The following is a 19,559-nucleotide window of genomic DNA, read 5'->3' as shown; positions in this document are numbered from 1 at the left end:
CACTAGTCCGTCTTTTCTGGTGGTCTCTCCACACTGGGATACAAAGTCATGAATCTATTTCCTACCTATCCCCCACCATTTATAGATGGACTGATTTCATCAACACTTTCTGGTTTATGGATCCTTTTTCTCTGCCTGAAAACAAAACATGTGCGTCAAGGTTTTCACCAACTCCATACTTGAATTCCTAAACTCAGCCTTGTCCTTCACCTACTCTTCTGTATACTTAACACTGGATTCCCCAGGTTGGCGCTAGTGGTAAAGAACCCGCCTGCCAATGCAGGAGACCTAAGAGAGGCAGTGTTCGATCCCTGGGTGGGCAAGATCTCCTGCAGGAGGGCATGGCAACCCACTCCAGTGTTCTTGCCTGGAGAATCCCAGGGACAGAGGAGCCTGGTGGGCTACGGTCCATGGGGTCGAAAAAGAGTTGGACACAGCTGAAGTCAGACTTAGCATGCACACACACACTCAACATAATTTGAGAGAGTAATGATGCAACGGATGAAAACTATCAAGAACTTTTTACACCTGCATTAAAGCTTTATAATTTATCATGAGTTTTTTTAAATCATGAGTTGTTTTTTTTATTATGTTTATTTATTTATTGTTTTTACTGGCTTCCACATACAACCTGCCCAGAAAGCTCCTCCAGGCTTACTCCTGGGGGCCCACCATAGCTCCCTGCAGGCCAGCTAGTATGTCCCAAGATACAGGATATAATTAGCTTCCCACATCAAACTAATTTCATGACTACACCTTGGCCAACTATTGTTGTTATTTGTAAGTGACTGCCACCCGATGAAACCACATATTTTTTAATCAATTTTAGGTCTTTTTTTTTTTTTTGCTCTTCCAGCCATAATTTACCTGTGGTTTACCAACTACTCTTTCAGTTGCACAAATTTCCCTGACACCATATACATCCCTGGGCAATAACTTGATATAATCAGTAAATAAAATCCTCAAAGTTTCAAGGTGTTTTGAAAAACAAGTTCAGTGAATAAAATCCTCAAAGTTTCAAGGTGTTTTGAAAAACAAGTTATTTAATTAGGTCATGGACATACCACTGGCACCAACCCTCCCCCGTCCCCCAAAATTGTAAGCCAAAACCTATTATGTGACGTTACAAAGTCTATAATCAAGTGATTATGCCTTTTAATGGGAGGGGGGGATAAAGGCAACATTAGCTGCTGCCCAAATCCAAAACCTGGAAGTAATTCGAATTACCACCGAAAGGTCTTCAGGCAGAACAAAGACCAAACATTTCATCATGTAGCCAAGATCCTGATCCGAATTAACTCATAATAATGAATTAATGGCACAGATGGTTGTCATGGTGACCTAATTTTGGCTTTACATAATCTAGATGTCAGATGACACATGAGAATATTGCTAAAATAATGAACAACTCCCATGCTTTAGGTTCCCAGCATCTTTGACCTTCTTACATTTAAACGGCTTTCTAAATCCATCTGAAAATATTCAGGACAGCACTTAGGCCTCCTGATTTATGCTAATAATTTGATCGCCTCTCCCTTCCCTTAGCAGAGCTAACCACATTTGAATACACTGAATGGTTTAACTACCTCCACAGATTTCCGATCAAAGCAAGTGTGAAATAATTTTCCCCCACTTTGTACAGCAAAATCCTTTATGCAAGTGAGTCAACAATACGGAGAGGAGATAATGCAATTCAAAAGGCGTGAAGACAGAGCTTATGGAAGACGTATTTGCTAATATTATCACGCCAAATTGTTTCTTTTGTTTTCTTAAGTCTCAGCTGGGAGGCGGCGGCCACTGAAAGGAGGTTCTGCCCGTGTAGCCTGGTCTTTAGCATACTTTAGGGAATGAAATTACTTTCTAATCACGAAATCCACCAGACTGTGGAACAGCCTGATACAAGAAGTCACGTTGTGCCAGGAAAGCTCTGGGTCATTCTGAAGTGAACTCACAGGGCCCTGCAGTAACCTGCCTGAGGCCATTGCTGAAATGAAAGCCAGTGAGACAACCCCAGAGCCCTGCCTCCTGCTTCAGCATCCAATTCTCATTACATTGGCCTCCTAGGGGTGAGGAGCCTGCCAGATGATGAGTGAGTAGGAAGAATCTGGAGTTTGTAGTCAAATTGAAAAGCCAGCTTCTTCCCCGTGGAATCTCCCAAGCTGTGACCCTTTGAGGAGAAAAGGTGCTGCTCGGGAATAATTATAAACCCAGCTGTCAGCCTTTACCCTGATGGCAAAGAGCTGGAGAACTGATGACCACGTGGGTAGCAACCTGAGTTGTCTGTCACGTGCCCTCCCCGCTGCTGTGAGTATCTGCCTTCTCCTTCCTGCTCAACCCCCTTGGGCCCAGCTAGGTAGGGATCATATTGTGGGCGGAAAGAATGCGACCTCAGGATCTGCAAAGACTGCAGAGCTCAGTGGAGCCAAGAGTCCCAAACTTCAGTGCCAATGATAATCAGCAAATCCCCGGAGGAGGATCGGTTGGAACACCAAGGGTGGCTCCAGCTAGTTCCAGAGTGTCCCAAACAGGTCCCCCATATTTCTTTCTTTCTTTTTTTTTTTTAATTTTGATTGATCTGGCTGCACCAGGTCTCAGTTGCAGCGGGCAGGACCTTCAATCCATGGAGCCCGTCATTAAGGTCACAGATTTAGAGTTTTGTACCAAGGCCACAGAGGCAGAGCCCTGCACCCAGGTCATCTTGGAAATGACTGACCCCATAGCAACTTTTGCTATGAGCCCCCTCACTGCCTACCTGATCTAAACCAGGTGGCTCCCTGACCTCATTGTAAGTAGAAATAGCCACCCTCCCAGGTAGCTCAGTGGCTAAAAGAATCTGCCTGCAAAGCAGGACACCTGGGTTTGATCCCCAGGTTGGGAAGATCCCCTGGAGAAGGGCATGGCAACCCACTCCAGTATTCTTGCCTGGAGAATTCCATGGACAGAGGAGCCAGGCGGGCTGCAGTCTGTGGGGTTGCAGAGTCAGACACGACTGACACTTTCATTCACCCTATTACTCACCCTATAGCAGCCTAACCAATCACCCAATGTCACCCTCCAGCAGCAATTTTCTTTGTCCTAGGCTACAAAAACTGGCTTCTACCCCACCAAAGGGGTTGCCTCTCCCTGATCCATCAGGAGGTCGGCCAGCTGAACTTGCTATGCTGCTTCCTCTTAATACATCGCTGGTTTCTGAAATACTCTTGCGTCTGAAAATTCTTTGCAACCTGTGTTCCAACCATGCCATGATTTTCGTTGCAGCATGGAGGATCTTTAGTCTCAGCGTGTGAACTCTTAAGTCGTGGCATGTCGGATTCAGTTTCCTGACCAAGGATGGAACCCAGCCCCCAGGCATTTGGAGGGTGGAGTCTTAGCCACTGGACCACCACGGAAGTCCCCCAAGACAGCATCCTTCCAACCAGCTCCCCCTCACCCACTCTTGCAAAACCACCTAGAGTTGAATGAAATAAGCCATGGGGAAGAGCTGAGATCCCGATTGCAAGCTCATCCTTCAGTGCTGTCTCACTAGAGCTGTGTTGCTGCAAATTTTCCTTTCACACCGGTCTGGCTCCGGCACATGTTGGACTCAGATGGGAGGCTGGCTTCCCCGGTTGAGAAGCACAGCTTCCTGGTCCTGTGCCGTCTTCAGGAGAGCTCACACCGTCTCCCAGTGACTGGAGAGAAACTGAGCAAGGCTTTCACTGACAGGTGGCAAGGCAAACACAGCACCGAGACCGCCTGCAAAGCCCCCAGGAAGCGAGGTGGCTTTCAGCCTCACCTTGCCTATCTGTCACGTGAGTCACGGACCACAGCCAGCGCTAATAAATCAACACCATTCTTTAAAGCACCCTGGTCAGCTGCATGTATTTCTGTGGATGCTTTTGAGCTGTGGTGTTGGAGAAGACTCTTGAGAGTCCCTTGGACTGCAAGGAGATCCAGCCAGTCCATCCTACAGGAGACCAGTCCTGGGTGTTCATTGGAAGGACTGATGTTGAAGGTGAAACTCTAATACTTTGGTTACCTGATGCGAAGAGCTGACTCATTGGAAATACCCTGATGCTGGGAAAGGTTGAGGGCGGGAGAAGGGGATGAGCTGGTTGGATGGCATCACTGACTCGATGGACATGGGTTTGGGTAGACTCCAGGAGTTGGTGATGGACAGGGAGGCCTGGCGTGCTGCGGTTCACGGGGTCGCAGAGTCGGACACGACTGAGCGACTGAACTGAACTGAACTGTGCCAGCCAGATATGCAGTTTAGAGCCTCCTCGGCCCGGATGATACTGACCGGCAGTAGCGGGTATTTCAAGCTTTTACATTTAAGAAGACGACTTACAAACGATAGAGAGAATGGGTACCTAGATCTCCTAAAAGGGAGCGTGTTGAAACTTGAAGGGTTTGTGGCCATAATCTTTATTTGGTTGAGGAAGTTTCTTCCAGTCCCTAGTTTAATAAAAGGTTTCCTTTATTTTTAAAAATATTTTACAAATTTTTTTTTTTTTTTACAAAATAAAAAGATATTGTATTTATTTATTTTGCCACACCAGGTCTCCGTTGCAGCCTGTGAACTCTCAGCTGTAGCATGTGGGTTCTACTTCTCTGGCCAGGGATCGAACCTGGGCCCCTGCATTGGGAGCTCAGAGTCTCAGCCACTGGAAGTCCCAAAAAGGTATTATGATGAGGTGTTTTAACTGTATCAATTTTTCTTTTTCTGTATGTACTTAAAATCTTTGATTTTGCCCTTTAGTGTAATGATGCAGGATGCATCACTGATAAAGTGTTCCCGTGTTAAATATCATTGCACTCCTGGAATAAATTCTGCCTGATAATCCTATACATAAATATATATATAGATACAAAGTATACTTATACTTTTTGTATCCATATATTTATATTTATATTTTATTTTGAAAATAAAGTATTACCTACATGAATTCAACATTTTATATATATATTTATGTATAGGATTATCAGGCAGAATTTATTTATATTATCTATATTATTTATATTTATAATTGCATTTATTGATAATATATTAATAATATTTATTACAATTTATATTTGTTAGATTTATTTATATTATTTATCTACACAAAAAGTATAGATACAAAGTATAGATATACTTTTATATCCATACTTTTATATCAATACTTTATTTTGAAAATAAACTATTAGCTACATAAATTACATGAAAAGTATACAAAAAGTATATTTTTGTATTATATTGTATTATATACAATTATTACAGTGTATTATATATTATGGGCTTCCCTGGTGGCTCAGACGGTAAACTGTCTGCCTGCAATGCAGGAGACCCGGGTTCGATTCCTGGGTCGGGAAGATCCCCTGGAGAGGGAAATGGCAATCCACTCCAGCACTCTTGCCTGGAAAACTCCATGGACGGAGGAGCCTGATAGGCTACAGTCCATGGGGTCGCAAATTATAAGTGAAATGATACATAAATTATGTATCTTTTCTTGTATTATCCTTACCTAGTTTTTGAGTAAAGATTACACTAATCTCAGAAAAAAAGAAGCCTTAGTAGGAAATTAAGCAAAATATGGGAATAAAGATAAGGAAAGTTTGAGGAGTAAATGTTACATCTCCAGGAAAAACACAGTGATGTCTCAAGATAAATACTGTGCCAGATTTTTCATCTGAACATGAGAGTTGCCTATAAAAATGATTTTACAAGTATTTAAATTTTTTTTAAGAAGGGAGGGAGGGGAGTGGTGGAAAGGGGTGAAGAGAAAGGAGAGTGCATAGAAAAAGAAAACAAATAGATAGGGACACAGTGGAAAAGGAGCATCTCCAAGATCAGTTATTCTTTTTGTGGTTGAGCAGACAGCCCGTGGTGGTCCACTGCAGAGCTGGTTTGTCCTCTGTACCCACAACTACGCAGCTCCTACAGTCTACACAGCAAGCTGAAGCCCAGTGCACGGCATGGAGCCACTCAAGCTCTGCAGACACCTCACCCCTGCCAGCTGGGGCCCTTCACAGGGCCCCACAGCAGCTTTGGTTACCTGAGTCCTTCACCCCCGTCTCCAGGCAACGGGCACCCTCCCACCTCCAGCAAGCGGGGGAGGCAACCTGCTCCCAGGACAGGTTCCTTCCCCTCGCTGCCCCTGATTTGCTGGCAGTCAATAACCTCTCTCTTCCATAATCAGCCTGCCCTTCCTGACCCATTAACTCCGTGAAGCTGCCGTCTAGCATTCAGGTGGCCTCAAAATTATTTCTGATTCCAAACATCAAGCAAGCAGCCATAGCAGAAGACAAAGCCTCAATTCAGTTCAGTCGCTCAGTCATGTCCGACTCTCTGCAACCCCATGAACCGCAGCACACCAGGCCTCCCTGTTCATCACCAACTCCCAGAGTCTACCCAAACCCATGTCCATCGAGTTGATGATGCCATCCAACCATCTCATCCTCTGTCACCCCTTCTCCTCCCACCCTCAATCTTTCCCAGCATCAGGGTCTTTTCCAATGAGTCAGCTCTTCACATCAGGTGGCCAAAGGACTGGAGTTTCAGCTTCAACATCTGTCCTTCCGATGAACACCCAGGACTGATCTCCTTTAGGATGGACTGGTTGGATCTCCTTGCAATCCAAGAGATCTCAAGAGTCTTCTCCAACACCACAGTTCCAAAGCATCAATTCTTTGGCCCTCAGCTTTCTTTAAAGGAGAGATTATCACAGGTTGTGTACAATGAGCAAATCTCTCTCTCTCTCTTTAGTTGCTAAGTCATGTCCGACTCTTGTGACCCCATGGACTGTAGCCCTCCAGGCTCCTCTGTCCATGGGATTCTCCAGTTAAGAACACTGGAGTGGGTTGCCATTTCCTTCTCCGGGAGATCTTCCCGACCCAGGGATCGAACCTGGGTCTCCTGCACTGCAGGCAGATTCTTTACTGACTAAGCTATGAGGGAAGCCCAATATATAAACAAATAGAAACATGCATAATATAGACAAATATAAACATGCATAAATGCACAGACACAGATGCACCAGTGTATACACATACACACATCCGCGTGCCTGCGTGTGCACACACATGAAGGCACGCAAACCTGGGCACACCCATGCATGCACACACACGTGCGGCCACAGACAGATGCACACACGGGCAGCCACAGACAGATGCACACACGGGCACACTGTTAAATTAATGAAACAACGAAGCTCTAAACAAGACTTAGGGGGCTCTAATTCAGTGGAGGCCTAATCAAAAACCAAAATCTAAGCCTGTGAAGGCCTCAGGGTTACCAAACTGAAACCTAAGCACAACCAACCCCAAATAGCCAACTGGACTTTAAGCGACAACCAACCAACAATTTCCTAACTTTGCGTCTGCTTTTCTGTATCCAAGTCTACTTCACGCCTGTGGGTGGAGCACTCCCAACCACTTCTGGTTAGGCACAGCCTGATTCAAATCAATGTTTGCTCAACTAGACTCTTGGAAATTGTTAAAGTGCCTCAGTTTATCTTTGAAGCACACACAGCCATACAGAGACACAGACATCCCCATACACAGTCATCAACTCTCTTTTCAAGAGCTAACAAATTGCATGAGTGCACATTGGTATGAGGGGCCTCCCTCAAGACAGAGGTCATTCTTTTCCACTGTGAACTGAGGCAACAACATTCTCAAGACGGAGACTTTGAACCTTGGGCTGGCATCACCAATTCAAGGTGGTGATGTGTGTTCTCTCACCCAAGTAGCCAAGGTCTGGTCTCAAGCTCGAGCTAAGTCGCTTCAGCCACGTCCGACTCTTTTCGACCCCGTAGACTGCAGCCCGCCAGGCACCTCTGTCCGTGGGATGCTCCAAGCAAGAATACTGGAGTGGGATGTCATGCCCTCCTCCAGAGCATCGACCCCGAGTCTCTTGTGTCTCCTGCATTGACGACTAGTGCCACCTGGGAAGCTCCTAGGAGGCACAAGGAAACTTTTCACACCTGGAGCTTGAGTCAGAAGGAGGCAGTAGCCACTACATCTCCTGTATTAACCTTCCACTACCATGCTGGTTGTAAATTTAGCATGAAAGAAAGTGCAAGTGAAGTCACGTCTGACTCTTTGTGACCCCATGGACTGTAACCCACCAGGCTCTTCCGTCTATTTGATTCTCCAGGCAAGAATACTGGAGTGCATTGCCATTTCCTTCTCCAGGGGAATCTTCCCCACCCAGGCATTAAACCCGGGTCTCCTGCATTGCAGGCAGACTCTTTACCGTCTGAGCCACCAGGGAAGTCCTTAAATTTGAGCCACCAGGTAAGCCTTCAATTTAGCATACTAAACCCAAACTTCTTGTATTCCCAGGTTTGCTCCCGGAAAAAAAAATAATAATAATAAGGTCCCTTGAGCCAAACTGAGAAAATCATGAAGCAAGCACAGCACAGAAAAACAGTCAAATAAAATTAGATCAGCTCAGAGAGTAGGAGAGAGGGACCTGCTCTCTGCACCAGGAACTGGGTCCTCCTGGTAGGTAGGCAGGTGCCCACGTAGGGCCCAGCCATGGATGAGAGGGGAAAGGACCAGGAGGCAGACTGTGCGTGGCATACGCTGTATTCCTCTTTGCAGACCTGACTCAGCTCCCCCTGGGCGTGAGCAAAGAACAATTCATCATTAAAGGTTTTCCCGGATGCCTGCCAGGATCAAAGCCTTCAGAAGAAAGCTGCCTTTCTCTCTCACTTTAAGCCTTCCCTCTTATGTAAATATATTCCTTAAAAAAAAAAAAAACGCCTGCAGTATTTTCAGTAAAATGACACCACAAACCTGCCAGCGGTCTTCCGGCTGGCTGGGTGCTTGGTAAAACATCTTTACCATCCTTATTAAAATGTGGCTTGGATCTGCAGAGTACAAACAGAAGCAGACGAGCAGGAAGGGAGGGTCCCTGGGGGAAGGAAGGGAGATACAGGTAGGCAGGAGCTTCAGATGGGCCTCTGTTCCTAATCTTTATCAGATAATCCTAAGTAACCAGGACGAATCGACTTGCAAACGAAACCCGATTTTCAGACTCCAAAGTCTCCAATGGACAGAGTTTCTATTTTTTGGTGTAAATTTCTCCCAAAGGGACAACCGTGAGCGTTACCGTCAGCGAGTTCGGATGTCTGGCATCCCCCACTCTATCAAGAGTTTCTGATTCATTTCAACGCTGTTTTTGTCCTGCGTCTTCCAAAGTAAATAAGCTGAACGTCGGAGATGTTCATGAGGAGTTAACGTTAAATTGTTATCCTGTCGTCTCTAGAAAGAAAAACAAAGCCACAGTATGAAGGCACTGCATTTTCAAAAACTGTTCACGTGTTGTGCAAAATCCGTCCAAATGACACAGTTTCTCAGTTTTTCATTCCAGGGCTGACAGGGAAGAAGATTATATTTCATGTTAGCTTTGTCTGCCACAGGAACAATTTATTATGTTTGTAGCAATTGATAATCAGGCTGAAAATATGCTTTGTGCTAATTGTACAGGTAAAACCTCAGGGTAATCCTGGTGTATACATGACCATATATTTTTTTAAATCACACTAAGTGAATGTGCCGGTCACCACAATGCGATTTGATTTGTAAATATCAGCTGCGTTGCATCAGGCTCAGGTTCTGTTCTGCATTGTAATGCACGCTGTTTGAGCTGTCCCTTATAACCGTATTTGCAATTACTTTCAGCAGTTTAACTGTATGTCTCATGATGTACTCTGCATTATAAGTTAAATAAGCAGGGTGACAATATACAGCCTTGACGTACTCCTTTTCCTATTTGGAACCAGTCTGTTGTTCCATGTCCAGTTCCAACTGTTGCTTCCTGACCTGAATACAGGTTTCTCAAGAGGCAGGTCAGATGGTCTGGTATTCCCATCTCTTTCAGAATTTTCCACAGTTTATTGTGATCCACACAGTCAAAGGCTTTGGCATAGTCAATAAAGCAGAAATAGATGTTTTTCTGGAACTCTCTTGCTTTTTCCATGATCCAGCGGATGTTGGCAATTTGATCTCTGGTTCCTCTGCCTAAGTCCATCCTAAAGGACATTAGTCCTGGGTGTTCATTGGAGGGACTGATGTTGAAGCTGAAACTCCAATACTTTGGCCACCTGATGCGCAGAGCTGACTCATTGGAAAAGACCCTGATGCTGGGAGAGATTGAGGGCAGGAGGGGAAGGGGACGACAGAGGATGAGAAGGTTGGGTGGCATCACCGACTCAATGGGTTTGGGTGGACTCCTGGAGTTGGAGATGGACATGGAGGCCTGTGTGCTGCGGTTCATGGGGTTGCAATGAGTTGGACACGACTGAGCAACTGAACGGAACTGAACTGAACTCTATGTCATAACCACAACAAAAACAGAACAGAGTGGAAGCAGGCCCGGTGAAGTATCTTATCAAACCCTCACAAGAAGCTTCTGCTATCTCCCCAATCACAAAGGAGCACACAGATGCAGAACAATTAACGGCCTGTCCAGGATCCAGGGGGCCAGGTTGGATGCTAACCTGCTCAACCTGCCTCTCTCTCGCATGTCCTACTTGTGAATCCTTCACTCTTTACAGACAAAACATACAATTCCTCACCTACAATGAAACACACAATTTCTCACCTACAACATACATGCTTCCATCCTGGCTCCTGGGAAGGGCTCTCATATTATACTTTTGCAAGTGGGAAGGAAAGAAATCTCACCCTCAAAAGGTAAAGAGCAGGATGAAGGAGACCTTATACCAATTCCAGCAGCCTATCGTATCCATCTAGGGTCTCAGATAAACTCAGCGGGGAAACGTCTGGCTCCTGGAGCCGACACGCTCATTTTAATTCAATTACATTTCTGATCTCAATTACATTTTACATACCATGTCACCTTTGGTCTTTGCATTCTCACATCATGTCTGATGTTTCCAAATTAATAAATACTGAGAAGTACTGAATTACTGAGTACCTTAGTAAAGGTACTAAGTACCTTTACTAAAGTACCTTTACCTTACTAGTAAAAGTAACTTAGTACTTTTAACATATTAAGTACTTTAAAAATACTTATTCATGTCCCAGGCTTCCCTCAGAGCTCAGTTGGTAAAGAATCCACCTGCAATGCAGGAGACCCTGGTTCGATTCCTGGGTCCGGAAGATCCCCTGGAAAAGGGATGGGCTACCCACCCCAGAGGTCTTGGGCTTCCCTGGTGGCTCAGCTGGTAAAGAATCCACCTGCAATGCAGGAGACCTGGGTTCGATCCCTGAGTTGGGAGGATCCCCTGGAGAAGGAAAAGGCTACCCACTCCAGTATTCTGGCCTGGAGAATTCCATGGACTGTATTTGCAAAGAGTCAGACATGACCGAGCGACCTGAACTTTCCCTTTCACTTTTCATTCATGTCCTAGATGGAAAATACTATGTGGGCACTTTTGTAGCACAAACATTATAATCATCTAGCAAAAAGGCAGGGGACTTTGCAAAGAAAGTTCTGGTGGGCCCGGAACTATTATATATACTTCTTGTTTCTGTGTAACACATTGCACTGAAACTTGGCCCTCTAAAACATCATGACCATTACCTCCTAGTTTCAAAGGATCAGGCATTTGGGAGCAGCCTATCTGAATGCTTCTGGTTCAGGGTCTCCTGTGAGGTTGCAGTCAAGACCTCAGCCAGGGCTCCAGTCATCTGAAGGCTTGACTGGGATTGAAGGAGGATCCAGTTTCAAGAAGAGGTGTGCACAGAGCTGTCAAGTTGGTGCTTGCTAGTTGTCAGGAAGCCTCCGTTCTTATTAATTATCACAAATACATTTCCATGGGGCTGCTTAACTGTCTTCATGACATGAGAACTGGCTTCCCCCAGAAGCCAGGTGACCCCAGACAGAGCAAGGCAATTAGTGGCAATGCCTTTTATGATCCATGTGCTAAAGTCACAGTCAAAGAGGTCCCTAATGTTCTATCAGCAGTTATCATCCTGATGAGCCCTCAATGATGAGGAGTCAACTGTACAAAGACACGACTATCAGGAGGGCAACTCATTGGGTGTCATCTGGGATGCTGGCCAAACCATACTGTTTCCCAGAAAACAATGAATTTTCAAACCCCACAGACCCCGCTGGACCCTTGGTGGGAAAAGAAGGGTCAGGACCAAATCTAGGCCTGGAGACTTGTACCAGAAAGGTCCCCAGTGCAAATTTCAGCATCCAAAGGTGTATGACAATTACAGGGTCCTCCTGAGATAATGAAAATGCCAAAGATCAAAGGCGATCCACTCCTGTGAATGGCCAAGGCGGCTAGAGAATCGCCCGGAGTCAAACAGATGGCAGTGTTGTCCTTCCAAACGGTGCACGCAGCTTGGGGCAAGAGTCCAGGCAGAAGCTGGGGAGAGAGAATCCACCCCACCCCTTGAGATAGGAGTTGGCTGCAGATCAGGGTAGGTCTCCAGGCTGTCAAGTGAATGACGGCTAATAGCGAACCAAAGACCCAGGTCAGAGGCTAGAGCAGAGTTCTGTAACCTCACAGGTGCCCGCCACCTTTCCCTGAAATACTGCTATAAGCGAAGGGATACCAGTACAAATCCAGAGTCCATTCCTGCGTGGATCTGACTTTCCTACCTGTTGTGGAAAGTTCTGGATATAGAGATTGTTGTGTTTTTTTTTTTTTTAATAAAAGAAAAAAACGAAAAAGGAGGAGGTGATGGCATTTGGCATCATCTCAGTGAGCTGAGAAAACCACAGCAGTTTCCAGGGATGTTTATCAAACCAGATGCCTGCATCTCAGGAGATGTTCCATGATGAGCAAATAAGCTCCCTACAAACACACACACACACACACACACACACACAATCGCCTGTTTCATGCCAAGCACGTTCCATGACAAGAAAATAAGCTCCCTACATGCACACACACACACACACACACACACACACACGAGTTTCTCACCAAGCCTTGGGGTCCAATCTGAGAGGCAAGCCTGTTAAGAGCTGATGCTTGTGGGTCTCACGGATGCAAGCCTCCTTGCTCTTGAAGGCTATTTATTGGTGGGGGGGGCTTCTCTCTTAGATGCCTGCTTTCAAAGGTGGGGTGCCTCAAGTGGGGTTCCAAGCCTTTCCTCCTCAGGAGTGAGGTCAGGATTCGCCGAACCCTAGGTCTTCCTCAAACTTTCTCTTGCGGCTCCTTTTCAGGACCACAGGGCTGCCCCAGAAATCACGCATAACTACAACTCTGCCCAAAGCGGATTTTTTCCAGGACAATAATAGTTCTTTGAGTTCCTCCGTGCAAAATGAGAATTTTACGCTGGACAAGAAGACATTGATGTTGCCCCCATTTGCCACCGCACAAAGCAAAATCTTCAGTAAATGGCTGTGAGAAAGCTTTGGCTCCGTGTGACGGATTCTGACCTTCCCAGGTTCTGTTTTCACCTTCATTCTCAGGTAGACAAGGCTGACTTAGTTTCCCACCCTAAAGTGCTTTGTAAAAAATATTCACCTCCCCAGCTTCCCTGGAAGCTGCAGCTAGCCTTGGAGTATCGTTCAAGGTGATGAGACCTAAGGGGCATACTCCTGGAGATTTCAGGAGTATTTCAGGAGTATTTCTAGCTTTCTGCTGAAATCTAGGAGATTTCTGGCTTTCTGCTGGAAGCATTTTTCCTCCCTTCCTCCCTCCTCTTTTTAATTTGATCCTCCAACACACACATTTGGGGAACTATCTTGCAAAAGGAGGCAGTGAGCATGAACACTGAGGGTACGAGCTGAAGACAGAGGCGAGGGAGACAGCCTGGGGTGTTGGTGACAACATGGAGTCACTTCAGCTTTGTCACAGGCGATCAACCCCCAGCATAATCAGCACAACTAGCCCAGTACGGCCCAAAGTTATACAGACAGAGAACCTCTTTTTCTTTGTAGAATCTATCAAGCATAGCTCACAGAATTGTTGTTCTGCCGAGCATATTTTAGGAAAGACTGACCAGTGGCCTCCAAAAGGATTTAAATAAGGCAGGAGTTTGGGGGTGGGGGTTCAGCTCCTCTACCATGCCATTGTAAAGAGCTGGTGCTTATTTTGAATTATCGTACATGGAACCTATGTGCTGCTCCTTGGGACAAGAAAGGGTAGAGAAGCCTGGGAAACAGGGGTGAGTCTTAATGCTATGTTACCACAATGGAAAATAATGCAAAGCATGAAAATCAAACCCTGAAAGCCTTAGGTCAAGAGTGTGATAGTCACCTTTCTCTTCAGATCCCACATATTTTAAATACCATCTCCCAAATATTTTAAAGATTATCTCCCACCGTGAAGTTGATAATGCGGTTTTTATTACTCACTTGTACATCTTGTGTGCATGCTCAGTCGTGTCTGACTCTTTGAGGCCCCATGGGTGGACTGCAGCCCACCAGGCTCCTCTGTCCATGGGGTTTTCCAGGCAAGAATATGGGAGTGGGTTGCCACTGCCTTCTGCAGATTTCCATATCTTAGACGGGTTAAAAATTAAAACATCTCCCATGAACGAAATATACCTCCCCAGTACTTGCTACCCCTACTGTCTTCCATTTGCAATAATTCAAAATAAGCACCAACTCTTTACAGTTAATATCTTATAAGTTCTAAGCCTGAGAGGCAGGGTGCGGTTGCTGGGAAGGAAATGACACAGGGCTTAAGGGCTGTCCTGAATCTATGCCATCCAGGAGGGCAGCCCGTGGCCACATGCAGCTGCTGAACCCTTGAAATGTGACTAGCCCGAATTGTGATGCCCTGTAAGAGTGTTTCAAAGACTTGCTGTAAAAAAAAAGAATATAAAATATTCATTAATAATATTTATTAATTACGTGCTGAAGTGATAATATTTTGGATGTATAGGATTGGTTGTATGTTTTATTAAAATTAATTTCATCTGTTTCTTATTACTTTTTTCATGGCATTGCTCTGAAGTTTAAAATTATAAATATGGCTTGTCATCTGGGGCTAGCATTACATTTCTCTTAGAGGTTGTGTTCTAGATGCTCTTTGTCCATTACTGGATTGTGAGTCTTTGGGGAAGTACTGGGGACTCAGTCTCCCCACCCATAGAATGAGGTGGCTGGAACATGTTGCTTACAGTTTTAGCTGTATGAATTATAAAAGCTGTGCATTTCTCTTCCTGTTTTTCATCTCTTAAGTAAAACAGTCATTTGTATGTTTTCCTGGGAAGAACACTAAGTTGAGCGGCAGAAAGCTTGGTTTGAATTCTGTTACTTCTTCTTCTTGGCCTGGTCACCGGCCACCAATTTTTTAGCATCAGCTCAGTGGTGGGAGGGCTTCCCTAGTGGCTCAGACGGTAAAGAATCTGCCTGCAATGCAGGAGACCTGGGTTCGATCCCTGGGTTGGGAAGATCCCCTGGAGAAGGAAATGGCAGCCCACTCCAGTATTCTTGCCTGGAAAATCCCATGGATCGAAGAGCCTGATAGGCTACCGTCCATGGGGTCGCAAAGAGTTGGACACGACTGAGCTACTTCACTTTCAGACTTTCACTTTTATTTCAATGGTGGGAGGCACCCTGATTGGAAATGTTCCGGAGACAGTGAAGCTGACTGTCAGTAGATACGTGGCTGCCTGGAAAGTGTTTATAAACACAGAAAACACCATATAGGAAAAAATATTTTAGGCGATGGAGGAACATCTCAGCAGGTTGCAGCGGGCAGCCTGAAGTAGGGAAGTACATAAAATGCCTCCCACAAGGGCCACACATGACTCAGCTTCAGTCATTCTGCGGAAGGCCAAGCCATTACCACTTAGCTTCCCAGCAGCAAGAGAACCTCAGTGAGAAAACAAATATATGCCACGTGCTATTCAGGAACTGGGAATACAGTTGGGGGAAAAAAAAAATCAGGCCTGGCTTCTTCTCATGCTGGTTATTTTTCTGCAAAGGCCACAAGGTACAGATGCAGTAGCAATCAGGAACATAAGCGGCACAGGAGGCGGGCAGGGGGCGACTTTTCTCTAAACCTGATACAGACTTTTCTCTAAACGTGATACAAAGTTCCTCTCTGTTCATGTCGTAACCTTTGAAATATTCCATGTAAATCATCCTAAGAACTCTGAAGTGAGTTGTTGTTGTTGTTGTTGTTTTTAAGCACTTTATTGATTTACTTATTTTTGACTGTGCGGGGTCTTGGTTGCTGCAGGCGGGCCTTCCCTAGTCTCAGTGAGCTGGCTTCTCATTGCAGCGGCTTCTCTTGTTGTGGAACACAGGCTCTCGGGCTCATCAGCTTCAGTGGTTGTGGCACGTGGGGTTAGCTGCCCCGTGGCATGGGGGAAGTCTAGTTCACAACTGAGGCATCCAACCCACCGTCCCCTGACATTGGCAGTTGGGTTAACCCTGGACCGCCAGGGAAGTCTGCGGTGAGTTGTATGTTCTGTGATACAAGCAAGTGACTGGTCAGGGTAGCTTAAGGACTATAGGATGAATAAGAAGAGACGAAGCAACTCAGAAGATAATGGATACCCAGGGTGATGCCACACGCCAAAGGAAAGAAAAGTCTGGCAATTGCATAGGGCCATTTCTTGAACTTATACATTAGAGTAAAACCACTCCAAGATCACTGCAGACAGTGACTGCAGCCATGAAATTAAGCATTTGCTCCTTGGAAGAAAAGCTGTGACCAACCTAGATAGCATATCAAAAAGCTGAGATGTTACTTTGCCAACAAAGGTCCTTCTAGTCAAAGCTATGGTTTTTCCAGTAGTCATGTGTGGATGTGAGAGTTGGACTATAAACAAAGCTGAGTGCAAAAGAGTTGATGCTTTTGAACTGTGGTGTTGGAAAAGACTCTTGAGAGTCCCTTGGGCTGCAAGGAGATCCAACCAGTCCATCCTAAAGGAAGTCAGTCCTGAATATTCATTGGAAGGACTGATGCTGAAGCTGAAACGCCAATCCTTTGGCCACGTGATGCAAAGAACTGACTCATTGGAAAAGACCCTGATGCTGGGAAAGCTTGAAGGCAGGAGGAGAAGGGGACGACAGAGGATGAGATGGTTGGATGGCATCACCGACTCAATGGACATGAGTTTGAATAAACTCTGAGAGTTGGTGATGGACAGGGAAGCCTGGCGTGCTGCGGTCCATGGGGTCGCAAACAGTTGGACACTACTGAGCAACAGAACTGAACTGAACTGAACACGTTAGAGTAGTGGGTTTTAAGACCTTGGGCTGAGATGTGGGTTTTCAGACCTTTGGACCAAGGTCCAAACTTAAAGGTTTACCTCTGGGCCAACAGGTCACAATCAGAAGCCACTCTGTAGGTTTAGCTGGATAGGCTTCCTTCCCAAGAGTCTTTGTACATTTGTATTTTAGCTGTTATGAAACGATGCACAACTCATATACTGTCACACTTGACATCACTCAAAACACCTGTGTTAATAAAGACTCAGGATAAAACTCTGTACCTAGATACTTGGCAGAATTCTAGCTCACGGAGTAGATATAATCAGACATGTGCTATGACCTGGTCACTGGAAGCGGAAGAGTGGCCAGACAGGCTCTTTTCCCTGTTTCATTTTTCATTCATTCACTGTGTATACACGAACTGTGTGCCTGTGTTGTGGGTCAAATGGTGTTCCCCCCTCACACACACAAAGTTCATGGGTTTGAAATCCTAAACTCCCTAGGACCTCAGAATGTGACCTCATTTGGACACTGGTCTGTTTCAGGAGTAGTTAAGTCAAAATGGTACTTCTGAACCTGACCTGTTTCCAAATAAGGTCACGTGGGGGTCGCAGAATGTTGGACACGGCTGAGTGCCTAGCATGCTGAGTTAAAATGAGGCCATACTGTCACCGGAGCAGGGGAAGGGACTCATTCAGTGTAACCAGCATCCATATTTGTTTATTTTTAGCTGGACGGGTTGACGCACTCGGGCTTTGTCTAGCTGCAGGAAACGGGGCTACACTCTAGTTGCGGGGCTCGGACGTCTCACTGTGGTCCTTCTCTCGTTGTGGACCAGGGGCTCTAGGGCTCACACATGTCACTAGTTGCGGCTCAAGGGCCCCGTTGCCCCTCGGCTTCTGGGAGACTCCCAGACCGGGGGTGGAACCTGTGTCCCCTGCACCGGCAGCCAGATTCTTAACCACTGGACCACCAGGGAAATCCCAGGACCGACGTCCTTACGAAAAGAGGAATTTGGCCCCAGAGACGGACATGCAGGAGAACGCCTTGTAGAGACTGGAGTCCGGCTGTCACGAGCCAGGGAATTTACCAGCTGCTAGGAGAGAGGGCTGGAATGCATGGATCCTTCCCTGGTGTGTTCAGAGAGAGCCTGTCCCTTGCCAACACCCGATCTCAGACTTTCAGCTGTAATATCACACATTTCTGTTGTCTAAGCCCCCCCCCCATCTGTGATATTCGTGCAGCAGCCCTGGAAAACTAACAGACCCTGCTGAGTGCCAGGTCTGATTCTGACTGCTAAACAAGACCCATCAGGTCTTACGCTTATAGAGTTTAGGTACTGCAGGGCTGAGATGGAAGTCAGTAAGATGATTTCAGACAGTGATCAGGAATACCCCTTATACACAGCGCATTGCAGATTCTTCTTCTTTATGTTAGTGATCACAAAACTGTGAGCTGTAAAGACTTAAACTTGAATAACTGTGCTGGTATGTGCATTCCATTCTGGAAATGAATGGCCTGTCGACATTTATTCAGACATTCAGACACTCAGAATCTCCCATTATAGAACCTCATACTTATAATTTGGGTTGTGTGTTGTTTAGTCATTCAGTTGTGTCTGACTCTTTGTGACCCCATGAACTGCAGCACACCAGGCTTCTCTGTCCATCACTGTCTCCCAGAGTTTGCTCAAACTCATGTCCATCGAGTCGGTGATGCCATCCAGCCATCTCATCCTCTGTTGTATCCTTCTCCTGCTGTCTTCAGTCTTTTCCAGCATCAGGGTCTTTTCCAATGTAAGTCCAAAGACTTAAAATTCTATCTTCCATTTTTTTTCCTCAATGTGCATTATCACTGTTTAGTATGATACCTCATAATCAGCATTATTTCTCTTATATTCCTTCTGTGTAATATAAATTTATATCTTTACACTAAAGTGTGTAAAACCTCATGTAACATATAGCCAAGTTTCCTAGGCAGCTTTTAAAAAATAATTGTTTTCATTGTATATCGCTGGGCATTTTTTAAAATGTTAACAGAGGATTAGAGAATCGTCTGAATTAAAAAGTGGAAAGTTGGGATGATTTATGGGCCACGTGGCTGGCACCCTCTGTGAGAGTGTACTCAGGAGTGTGTCGTGTAGATTAATGAATGAATAAAACAATATTGGCATGAAGGCAGAGAAACAAGCTGCCTAGTTGGAGGTGCTCATGGAGCTTTTCATGGGTTGATGTGAATACATAAATTTAAATATGTGCTACAATGTCAAACTTAAAAAAACAAGGCCGTTGACAGTATACATTTCGCCATTGCCTCAAGTAAGTCTTCACCAGGAAAAAAAAAGTTTTATGAGTGTACATTGACAAATAGCAGATGAATGGATAGGTACACAGATAACTGGCTATAGACCATTGTGTCTAGGAAATAAAAGGGAGAGTTTTTCCAAGCCAGTGTTTCAAGCTGTCCTCCTCAAGTCCAGAAGCGC

At 45.4% G+C, this 19,559-nt stretch overlaps 1 long non-coding RNA gene across 1 annotated transcript; it reads left to right on the top strand.

Annotated features, from left to right (window-relative positions):
• The first annotated feature begins 904 nt into the window (after positions 1 to 904).
• LOC129638666 (uncharacterized) lies at positions 905 to 6,369 on the top strand. The gene is made up of 4 exons (XR_008707961.1): positions 905 to 2,304; positions 3,259 to 3,994; positions 4,542 to 4,663; positions 5,839 to 6,369. It is a non-coding gene; the product is annotated as an uncharacterized LOC129638666 (long non-coding RNA).
• Positions 6,370 to 19,559: the final 13,190 nt, after the last annotated feature.

Source organism: Bubalus kerabau, chromosome X, assembly GCF_029407905.1.
Source record: "Bubalus kerabau isolate K-KA32 ecotype Philippines breed swamp buffalo chromosome X, PCC_UOA_SB_1v2, whole genome shotgun sequence".
In the NCBI taxonomy this organism is placed as follows: Eukaryota; Metazoa; Chordata; class Mammalia; order Artiodactyla; family Bovidae; genus Bubalus; species Bubalus kerabau.
The sequence above is the reverse complement of the archived record's forward strand: the minus strand, read 5'-3'. Positions and strand labels throughout refer to the sequence as shown.